The sequence below is a fragment of the Melanerpes formicivorus genome, unplaced genomic scaffold (assembly GCF_026170545.1).
Source record: "Melanerpes formicivorus ecotype bairdi unplaced genomic scaffold, bMelFor1.0.p_v2 SCAF_555, whole genome shotgun sequence".
NCBI classification, from domain to species: Eukaryota; Metazoa; Chordata; class Aves; order Piciformes; family Picidae; genus Melanerpes; species Melanerpes formicivorus.
In genome coordinates this window covers 2,501-12,500 of record NW_027142907.1, presented here as the reverse complement: position 1 = coordinate 12,500, position 10,000 = coordinate 2,501, and positions in this window count along the sequence as shown.

Genomic DNA, 10,000 nt, shown 5'->3' with positions numbered 1-10,000 from the left:
GTGCTGGGAACTCTCTCTGCCCCTTACCGGGCTCTCTCTCGCCGTGCCTGGACGGGCTTGCTTTCCATTCTTGGTGGGACCGACGCCGGCACCACGTCTCCCCGGCTTTCTCTGCCCCCGGGCCCCACCGGGCAAACTTCGCTTCGGGGGTTCCACACTTCGGCAGTGGCCGGCGCCAGCCACTCGTCAACTTTTTCTCTTCTCCCCTCTTTCGTTGCCGAGCCCGGGCTGGGCTCCGGCTCACGGACGAGCGAAACCCATCCAACACCGCTGAGGGTGCGCCAGCGGCCGCTCCAAACCGCCGCGCCTTTGCTCGGCCCCGCGGGTCCCCTCTCTGACCCGGGGGAAAGCCACCGAGAAGCCAGACGGACCCCTGCCCAGCCGCCTGGCGGGTGGCTTGGAGCAGCCGCTCGGCAGCGCTGCCCTGGGAGTGCTCGGCGTCACTCGTTCCCTCATATACGGAACTGGAGGGCCGTCAGCTCCGCGAGCGCACAACCAGCCGACCTCCGCCCAGCGGCAGGTCGCAGAAATCACGCCGGCTTGTACGATGACGTAGGCGGAGGCAGAGCGCAACAGCGACCCCTTGGCGACAAGCGCGATCTCCGCGGAGAGCACGTCTACTCGCCGAGGGAGAGCACGTCTACTCGCCGAGGGAGAGCACGTCTACTCGCCGAGGGAGAGCACGTCTACTCGCCCAGGGAGAGCACGTCTACTCGCCGAGGGAGAGCACGTCTACTCGCCGAGGGAGAGCACGTCTACTCGCCGAGGGAGAGCACGTCTACTCGCCGAGGGAGAGCACGTCTACTCGCCAAGGGAGAGCACGTCTACTCGCCCAGGGAGAGCACGTCTACTCGCCCAGGGAGAGCACGTCTACTCGCCCAGGGAGAGCACGTCTACTCGCCCAGGGAGAGCACGTCTACTCGCCCAGGGAGAGCACGTCTACTCGCCCAGGGAGAGCACGTCTACTCGCCGAGGGAGAGCACGTCTACTCGCCGAGGGAGAGCACGTCTACTCGCCGAGGGAGAGCACGTCTACTCGCCGAGGGAGAGCACGTCTACTCGCCGAGGGAGAGCACGTCTACTCGCCGAGGGAGAGCACGTCTACTCGCCGAGGGAGAGCACGTCTACTCGCCGAGGGAGAGCACGTCTACCTCCCGGCTGAGGGAGAGCACGGGGGGGGGGGGACAAAGACAGGCGGCAGCAGCTTCGGTGAACGTCACCCGGGAGGCGACCGGGGCTGTCCCGGGGCAGTCCCGGGAAGCCGGCGTCCGGCACAGGAAACCGTCAGCTGCCGGACCGGGGCGAATCCCCGCGGCCACGGCAGGGGTGGGGGCTCGAAGACAGCCGGCAGCCGCTTCGGTGAACGTCACCCGGGAGGAGACTGGGGCCCTCCCGGGACCGTCCCGGGAAGACGACGTTCGGCACGAGATCCCGGCCGCGGCCGGACCGGCTCGAAGCCCCGCGGCCCCGGCACGGGGGAGGCCCAAAGACTGGCGGCAGCCGCTTCGCTGAACGTCACCCGGCCGGCGACCGGGGCCGTCCCGGGGCCGTCCCGGGATGCCGGCTTCCGGCACGGGGTCCCGGCCGCGGCCGGAGCGGCTCGAATCCCCGCGGTCCCGGCAGCAGCCGGAGCCGCTCGCCGTTCGGGCTCCCGGCACCCTACGGATCCGCCGACTCGTTCGCGGGCGGCGGGGGGGAGGCAGTGAAGGAGGTGCGGGCAGAAGCGGCAGCGGAGGCGGAGGGGGGGGGGGGGTGCTCGGAGACAGCCGTCAGCCGCTTCGGTGAACGTCACCCGGGAGGCGACCGGGACCGGCCCGGGGCAGTCCCGGGAAGCCGGCGTCCGGCACAGGGAACCGTCAGCTGCCGGACCGGGGCGAATCCCCGCGGCCACGGCAGGGGTGGGGGCTCGAAGACAGCCGGCAGCCGCTTCGGTGAACGTCACCCGGGAGGAGACTGGGGCCCTCCCGGGACCGTCCCGGGAAGACGACGTTCGGCACGAGATCCCGGCCGCGGCCGGACCGGCTCGAAGCCCCGCGGCCCCGGCACGGGGGAGGCCCAAAGACTGGCGGCAGCCGCTTCGCTGAACGTCACCCGGCCGGCGACCGGGGCCGTCCCGGGGCCGTCCCGGGATGCCGGCTTCCGGCACGGGGTCCCGGCCGCGGCCGGAGCGGCTCGAATCCCCGCGGTCCCGGCAGCAGCCGGAGCCGCTCGCCGTTCGGGCTCCCGGCACCCTACGGATCCGCCGACTCGTTCGCGGGCGGCGGGGGGAGGCAGTGAAGGAGGTGCGGGCAGAAGCGGCAGCGGAGGCGGAGGGGGGGGGGGCTCGAAGACAGCCGTCAGCCGCTTCGGTGAACGTCACCCGGCCGGCGACCGCGGCCGTTCCGGGGCCGTCCCGGGAAGCCTGCGACAGGCACGGGGTCCCGGCCTCGGCCGGACCCGCACTGGGTGCCGCCGCCTCGGGCTCTCGGGACGGTATGGATCCGCCGACTCGTTCGCCGGCAGCGGGGGGAGGCAGTGGAGGGGGTGCGGGGAGAAGCGGCAGCGGAGGCGGAGGCGGGGGGGGGCTCGAAGACAGCCGGCAGCCGCTTCGGTGAACGTCACCCGGGAGGCGACCGGGACCGGCCCGGGAAGCCATCGTCCGGCCCGGGATCCCGGCCGCGGCCGGACCGGCTCGAATCCCCGCGGCCCCGGCACGGGGGAGGCCCAAAGACTGGCGGCAGCCGCTTCGCTGAACGTCACCCGGCCGGCGACCGGGGCCGTCCCGGGGCCGTCCCGGGATGCCGGCTTCCGGCACGGGGTCCCGGCCGCGGCCGGAGCGGCTCGAATCCCCGCGGTCCCGGCAGCAGCCGGAGCCGCTCGCCGTTCGGGCTCCCGGCACCCTACGGATCCGCCGACTCGTTCGCGGGCGGCGGGGGGAGGCAGTGAAGGAGGTGCGGGCAGAAGCGGCAGCGGAGGCGGAGGGGGGGGGGGCTCGAAGACAGCCGGCAGCCGCTTCGGTGAACGTCACCCGGCCGGCGACCGCGGCCGTTCCGGGGCCGTCCCGGGAAGCCTGCGACAGGCACGGGGTCCCGGCCTCGGCCGGACCCGCACTGGGTGCCGCCGCCTCGGGCTCTCGGGACGGTATGGATCCGCCGACTCGTTCGCCGGCAGCGGGGGGAGGCAGTGGAGGGGGTGCGGGGAGAAGCGGCAGCGGAGGCGGAGGCGGGGGGGGGCTCGAAGACAGCCGGCAGCCGCTTCGGTGAACGTCACCCGGGAGGCGACCGGGACCGGCCCGGGAAGCCATCGTCCGGCCCGGGATCCCGGCCGCGGCCGGACCGGCTCGAATCCCCGCGGCCCCGGCACGGGGGAGGCCCAAAGACTGGCGGCAGCCGCTTCGCTGAACGTCACCCGGCCGGCGACCGGGGCCGTCCCGGGGCCGTCCCGGGATGCCGGCTTCCGGCACGGGGTCCCGGCCGCGGCCGGAGCGGCTCGAAGCCCCGCGGTCCCGGCAGCAGCCGGAGCCGCTCGCCGTTCGGGCTCCCGGCACCCTACGGATCCGCCGACTCGTTCGCGGGCGGCGGGGGGAGGCAGTGAAGGAGGTGCGGGCAGAAGCGGCAGCGGAGGCGGAGGGGGGGGGGGCTCGAAGACAGCCGGCAGCCGCTTCGGTGAACGTCACCCGGCCGGCGACCGCGGCCGTTCCGGGGCCGTCCCGGGAAGCCTGCGACAGGCACGGGGTCCCGGCCTCGGCCGGACCCGCACTGGGTGCCGCCGCCTCGGGCTCTCGGGACGGTATGGATCCGCCGACTCGTTCGCCGGCAGCGGGGGGAGGCAGTGGAGGGGGTGCGGGGAGAAGCGGCAGCGGAGGCGGAGGCGGGGGGGGGCTCGAAGACAGCCGGCAGCCGCTTCGGTGAACGTCACCCGGGAGGCGACCGGGACCGGCCCGGGAAGCCATCGTCCGGCCCGGGATCCCGGCCGCGGCCGGACCGGCTCGAATCCCCGCGGCCCCGGCACGGGGGAGGCCCAAAGACTGGCGGCAGCCGCTTCGCTGAACGTCACCCGGCCGGCGACCGGGGCCGTCCCGGGGCCGTCCCGGGATGCCGGCTTCCGGCACGGGGTCCCGGGCGCGGCCGGAGCGGCTCGAAGCCCCGCGGTCCCGGCAGCAGCCGGAGCCGCTCGCCGTTCGGGCTCCCGGCACCCTACGGATCCGGCGACTCGTTCGCCGGCGGCGGGGGGAGGCAGTGGAGGCGGTGCGGGGAGAAGCGGCAGCGGAGGCGGAGGGGGGGCGGGGGGGGACGATAGTGGCGGGGGGCGGGGGGTGCTCGAAGGCAGCCGGCAGCCGGTTCGGTGAACATTCGCCGGGGCGGGGGGGGCGACCTGTCCGTGCCCGGGGCAGCCCCGGGAAGCCGGCAGCCAGCACGGGGTCCCGGCAGCACCTGTTCCCTGCCCTGGGACTTGCCGTGCCCGGCGGCCGGTTGCCGGGTGGGGGGAGCGATGAGAGGCGGGGCGCAGCGGCCGGGGCAGCGCCGGGCGGCAGCGGGGGGCTGGGCGGATGGGGTAGGCGTCGAGCGGCAAGCCCTCGGCTGCAGCGAATGTTCGGCGGTGCGGGGGGGGGGGGGGGGGGGACGGGACGACACGTTGGGGGCGCCGAGTCCGAGCCACCCCCGGCCCCAGGGGCGGCCGGAGGGGGAGGCCGGTGCCTGTCCCTGGGAGCTGCTGGGCGCCGGATGGCCGAGGGTGCGTCAGAAGCCGCCCGAGCGGTCGAGCAGGTCCTCCAGAAAGGCCAAGGGTGGCTTCGAGGGCCCCGGGAGCAGTCGAGGGAGGCCTCCAGGCAGGTCTGGAGTGGATGGGAGGCCTTCCAAAGCAGACAAGGGAGGCTGCCAGCAGGGCCTAGGCTGGCACTGCAGCCTGTAAATGGTTGGGGGGGGGGCCTCTGGTGCGGCCTGGAGTCTCTGGGTGGCGTCCAGAGAGGTGCAAAAGATCCTCTGGTGCGGCCTGTGGTGGCTGAGAAGCCTGCAGAGCGTGCGGGGGAGGCTTCTGCTGCGGCCTGGGGTGGGTCGGAAGCCTGCAGAGCGTGCGGGAGAGGCTTCCGGTGCGGCCTGGGGTGGCTGAGAAGCCTGCAGAGCGTGCGGGGGAGGCTTCTGTTGGGGCCTGGGGTGGCTGAGAAGCCTGCAGAGCGTGCGGGAGAGGCTTCTGCTGCGGCCTGGGGTGGCTGAGAAGCCTGCAGAGCGTGCGGGGGAGGCTTCTGCTGCGGCCTGGGGTGGCTGAGAAGCCTGCAGAGCGTGCGGGGGAGGCTTCTGCTGCGGCCTGGGGTGGCTGAGAAGCCTGCAGAGCGTGCGGGGGAGGCTTCTGCTGCGGCCTGGGGTGGCTGAGAAGCCTGCAGAGCGTGCGGGGGAGGCTTCTGCTGCGGCCTGGGGTGGCTGAGAAGCCTGCAGAGCGTGCGGGGGAGGCTTCTGCTGCGGCCTGGGGTGGCTGAGAAGCCTGCAGAGCGTGCGGGGGAGGCTTCTGGTGCGGCCTGGGGTGGCTGAGAAGCCTGCAGAGCGTGCGGGGGAGGCTTCTGGTGCGGCCTGGGGTGGCTGAGAAGCCTGCAGAGCGTGCGGGGGAGGCTTCTGGTGCGGCCTGGGGTGGGACGGAAGCCTGCAGAGCGTGCGGGGGGAGGCTTCTGGTGCGGCCTGGGGTGGGACGGAAGCCTGCAGAGCGTGCGGGGGAGGCTTCTGGTGCGGCCTGGGGTGGGTCGGAAGCCTGCAGAGCGTGCGGGAGAGGCTTCTGCTGCGGCCTGGGGTGGCTGAGAAGCCTGCAGAGCGTGCGGGAGAGGCTTCTGCTGCGGCCTGGGGTGGCTGAGAAGCCTGCAGGGCGTGCGGGAGAGGCTTCTGCTGCGGCCTGGGGTGGGTGGGAAGCCTGCAGAGCGTGCGGGGGAGGCTTCTGGTGCGGCCTGGGGTGGCTGAGAAGCCTGCAGAGCGTGCGGGGGAGGCTTCTGGTGCGGCCTGGGGTGGCTGAGAAGCCTGAAGAGCGTGCGGGAGAGGCTTCTGGTGCGGCCTGGGGTGGCTGAGAAGCCTGCAGAGCGTGCGGGGGAGGCTTCTGGTGCGGCCTGGGGTGGCTGAGAAGCCTGAAGAGCGTGCGGGAGAGGCTTCTGCTGCGGCCTGGGGTGGCTGAGAAGCCTGCAGAGCGTGCGGGAGAGGCTTCTGCTGCGGCCTGGGGTGGCTGAGAAGCCTGCAGAGCGTGCGGGAGAGGCTTCTGCTGCGGCCTGGGGTGGCTGAGAAGCCTGCAGAGCGTGCGGGAGAGGCTTCTGCTGCGGCCTGGGGTGGCTGAGAAGCCTGCAGGGCGTGCGGGAGAGGCTTCTGCTGCGGCCTGGGGTGGGTGGGAAGCCTGCAGAGCGTGCGGGGGAGGCTTCTGGTGCGGCCTGGGGTGGCTGAGAAGCCTGCAGAGCGTGCGGGGGAGGCTTCTGGTGCGGCCTGGGGTGGCTGAGAAGCCTGAAGAGCGTGCGGGAGAGGCTTCTGGTGCGGCCTGGGGTGGCTGAGAAGCCTGCAGAGCGTGCGGGGGAGGCTTCTGGTGCGGCCTGGGGTGGCTGAGAAGCCTGAAGAGCGTGCGGGAGAGGCTTCTGGTGCGGCCTGGGGTGGCTGAGAAGCCTGCAGAGCGTGCGGGGGAGGCTTCTGGTGCGGCCTGGGGTGGCTGAGAAGCCTGCAGAGCGTGCGGGAGAGGCTTCTGGTGCGGCCTGGGGTGGCTGAGAAGCCTGCAGAGCGTGCGGGAGAGGCTTCTGCTGCGGCCTGGGGTGGCTGAGAAGCCTGCAGAGCGTGCGGGAGAGGCTTCTGCTGCGGCCTGGGGTGGGTCGGAAGCCTGCAGAGCGTGCGCGGAGAGGCTTCTGCTGCGGCCTGGGGTGGGTCGGAAGCCTGCAGAGCTTGCGGGGGAGGCTTCTGCTGCGGCCTGGGGTGGGTCGGAAGCCTGCAGAGCTTGCGGGGGAGGCTTCTGGTGCGGCCTGGGGTGGGTCGGAAGCCTGCAGAGCATGCGGGGGGAGGCTTCTGCTGCGGCCTGGGGTCTCTGGGTGGCCTCTAGAGAGGTGCAAAAGACCCTCTGGGTTGGGCTGGGGTGGCTCTTGGACCCCTGCCACACAGTGGAGAGCGGCCTCCGGCCCGCCACCTGTGTCCCTGTGTGCCTGAGTGCCTGTGTCCCTGTGTCCCTGTGTCCCTGAGTGCCTGAGTGCCTGTGTCCCTGTGTCCCTGTGTCCCTGTGTCCCTGAGTGCCTGAGTGCCTGAGTGCCTGTGTCCCTGTGTCCTTGTGTCCCTGTGTCCCTGTGTCCCTGTGTGCCTGAGTGCCTGTGTCCCTGTGTCCCTGTCTGTGTACCTGTGTGCGAGAGTGTCCGGCACGCCACCCAGCGGCGGCGGGCAAGCAGGTAGGCGGGTGGGCGGGCCGGCGAGGGCCAGTGTGAGTTTGGGGGGGTGGGAGGGGAGGCGGCAGCTGGAAGCGTCAGAGGAGGGGGCGTGGCTCCGGCTGGCCCCGGGAGCAGGTTCCCGGGACCGGGACCGGCTGGACCCGGCGGGTGGTTGATCCCGGGGCGGGGGGCAGAGGCGGCGGGAAGCGGCAGCTGCGTGTGCGGCGGGGGGGTGGAGGGCGAACCGCGGCGGGAAGCGGATGCTTCAGAGCAGGTTACGGGGGCGGGGACGGACGACACCACCTGTCCCCGCCCCGGGACGGGCTGGACCCGGCGCCCTGGACCCGGCGCCGTGTACCCGCCGCCGCCCCCCGCCGCCGCCCCCCTCCGCCACCCCGGGACCCCGACGTTTTTTGGCGCCCGCGCCTTTTTTTGCTCCCCGCCTGCCCGCGCTGCCCCGGGCCCTCCCCCGGGGCGGGGCGGGAGGGAGGGACGGACGGACGGACGGGTAGCCGGGGATCTCCGAGCGCGCGCCACCAGACCGAGGCGGGTCCCGGCGGCGGCGGCGGCGGCGGCGGCGGCGGCGGCAGCAAGCGACGGCGGGGGGGGCAGGCTAGGGAGAGAGGGGGAGCGGCATGCGGTAGGGCTGGGGGGTTTGTTTCGGGGGGGAGGGGTGGGGGGGGGTGGCAGCGGTCAGCGAGAGCGGGGAGAGGGGGAGCGGCATGCGGTAGGGCTGGGGTGTTTTTGGGGTGGGGGCGTTGGGGGGATTAGCGGGCGGGCGGGCAGCCGAGCCAAGCGGCAAGCCGGGGGGCGGGCGAGGGCGGCTTTAGGGCCGGAGGAGCGGAGCGCAACCTCCCCCGGGCAGGCTCCAGCGTGGAGAGCAGCAAGTTTTTGGGGACGGGGGACGACGGACGGGAGGGGCAGCGGCGAGAGGCTAGCTGCGGCAAGGGGCACCGGCACGGCCGCCCTAACAGCGCCGCCTCGGTCGCAGGGGTTAGAGAGCAGCCGGGCAGCCCGGGAGGGAAGCGGCAGCCCGCGAAGGGGGGAAGGGGGGGGCTCCGCGCAAACCGCTAACGGGAGCCGGGGGGTGTGGGGAGCTGGGGGTGGCAGCAGCGGCAAGAGGCAACGTCGGGAGGGGGGGGCTCCGCGCAAACCGGTAACGGGGGCCGGGGGGTGTGGGGGGGGCGGTGGCGGCCGCGGCAAGAGGCAACGGCAGGCGGGGGGGCTCCGCGCAAACCGGCAGCGGGGGGGGGGGCGGGGGTAGCGGCAAGAGGCAACGGCGGGAAGGGGGGGCTCCGCGCAAACCGCTAACGGGAGCCGGGGGGTGTGGGGAGCTGGGGGTGGCAGCAGCGGCAAGAGGCAACGTCGGGAGGGGGGGGCTCCGCGCAAACCGGTAACGGGGGCCCGGGGGTGTGGAGGGGGCGGTGGTGGCCGCGGCGAGAGGCAACGGCAGGCGGGGGCGCTCCGCGCAAACCGGCAGCGGGGGGGGGCGGGGGTAACGGCAAGAGGCAACGGCGGGAAGGGGGGGCTCCGCGCAAACCGGCAGCGGGGGGGGGCGGGGGGTAGCGGCAAGAGGCAACGGCGGGAAGGGGGGCCTCCGCGCAAACCGGCAGCGGGGGGGGGCGGGGGGTAGCGGCAAGAGGCAACGGCGGGAAGGGGGGGCTCCGCGCAAACCGGCAGCGGGGGGGGGCGGGGGTAGCGGCAAGAGGCAACGGCGGGAAGGGGGGGCTCCGCGCAAACCGGCAGCGGGGGGGGGCGGGGGTAGCGGCAAGAGGCAACGGCGGGAAGGGGGGGCTCCGCGCAAACCGGCAGCGGGGGGGGCGGGGGTAGCGGCAAGAGGCAACGGCGGGAAGGGGGAGCTCCGCGCAAACCGGCAGCGGGGGGGGGCGGGGGGTAGCGGCAAGAGGCAACGTCGGGAGGGGGGGCTCCGCGCAAACCGGCAGCGGGGGGGGGGCGGGGGTAGCGGCAAGAGGCAACGTCGGGAGGGGGGGCGCCGCGCAAACCGGCAACGGGGGCGGGGGGGGAGGCGGTCAGGGGCGGGGGGAGATTTCTAGAGATGCCGGCAGACCTTCTCCCCGGAGAACAGCGCTGTTGAAGAAAAGACTGCTTCAGAACACAACCTTTAATGAAAGACGCTCGATGAAAACAACACTTAATAAAAGAAGGTTTCATGCCGACTGCCTCTCTTCATTTACGCCGCCGCGGGGGGGGGGGGGTTGGGGGCCGGGCGGGCGATACCAGGCGGCCCTCGTCCCGGGGACCACGTCTACCCCGCGGTTCCAGCCTCCGCGCGCTAAGTGCCCGCCCGGCCGCGGGGAGCACGTCTACCTCCTGCCGCACGGCTCAGTGCACTAAGTCCCCCCTCGCCATGGAGAGCACGTCTACCTGCCAGCTCAGGGAGAGCACGTCTACTCACCGAGGGAGAGCACGTCTACCTCCTCGGGAAGGAGAGCACGTCTACCTCCTGGGAAGGAGAGCACGTCTACCACCTGGGAAGGAGAGCACGTCTACCTCCTGGGAAGGAGAGCACGTCTACCTCCTCGGGAAGGAGAGCACGTCTACCTCCTGGGAAGGAGAGCACGTCTACCTCCTCGGGAAGGAGAGCACGTCTACCTGCCGCCGCACGGCTCAGTGCACTAAGTCCCCCCCTCGCCAGGGA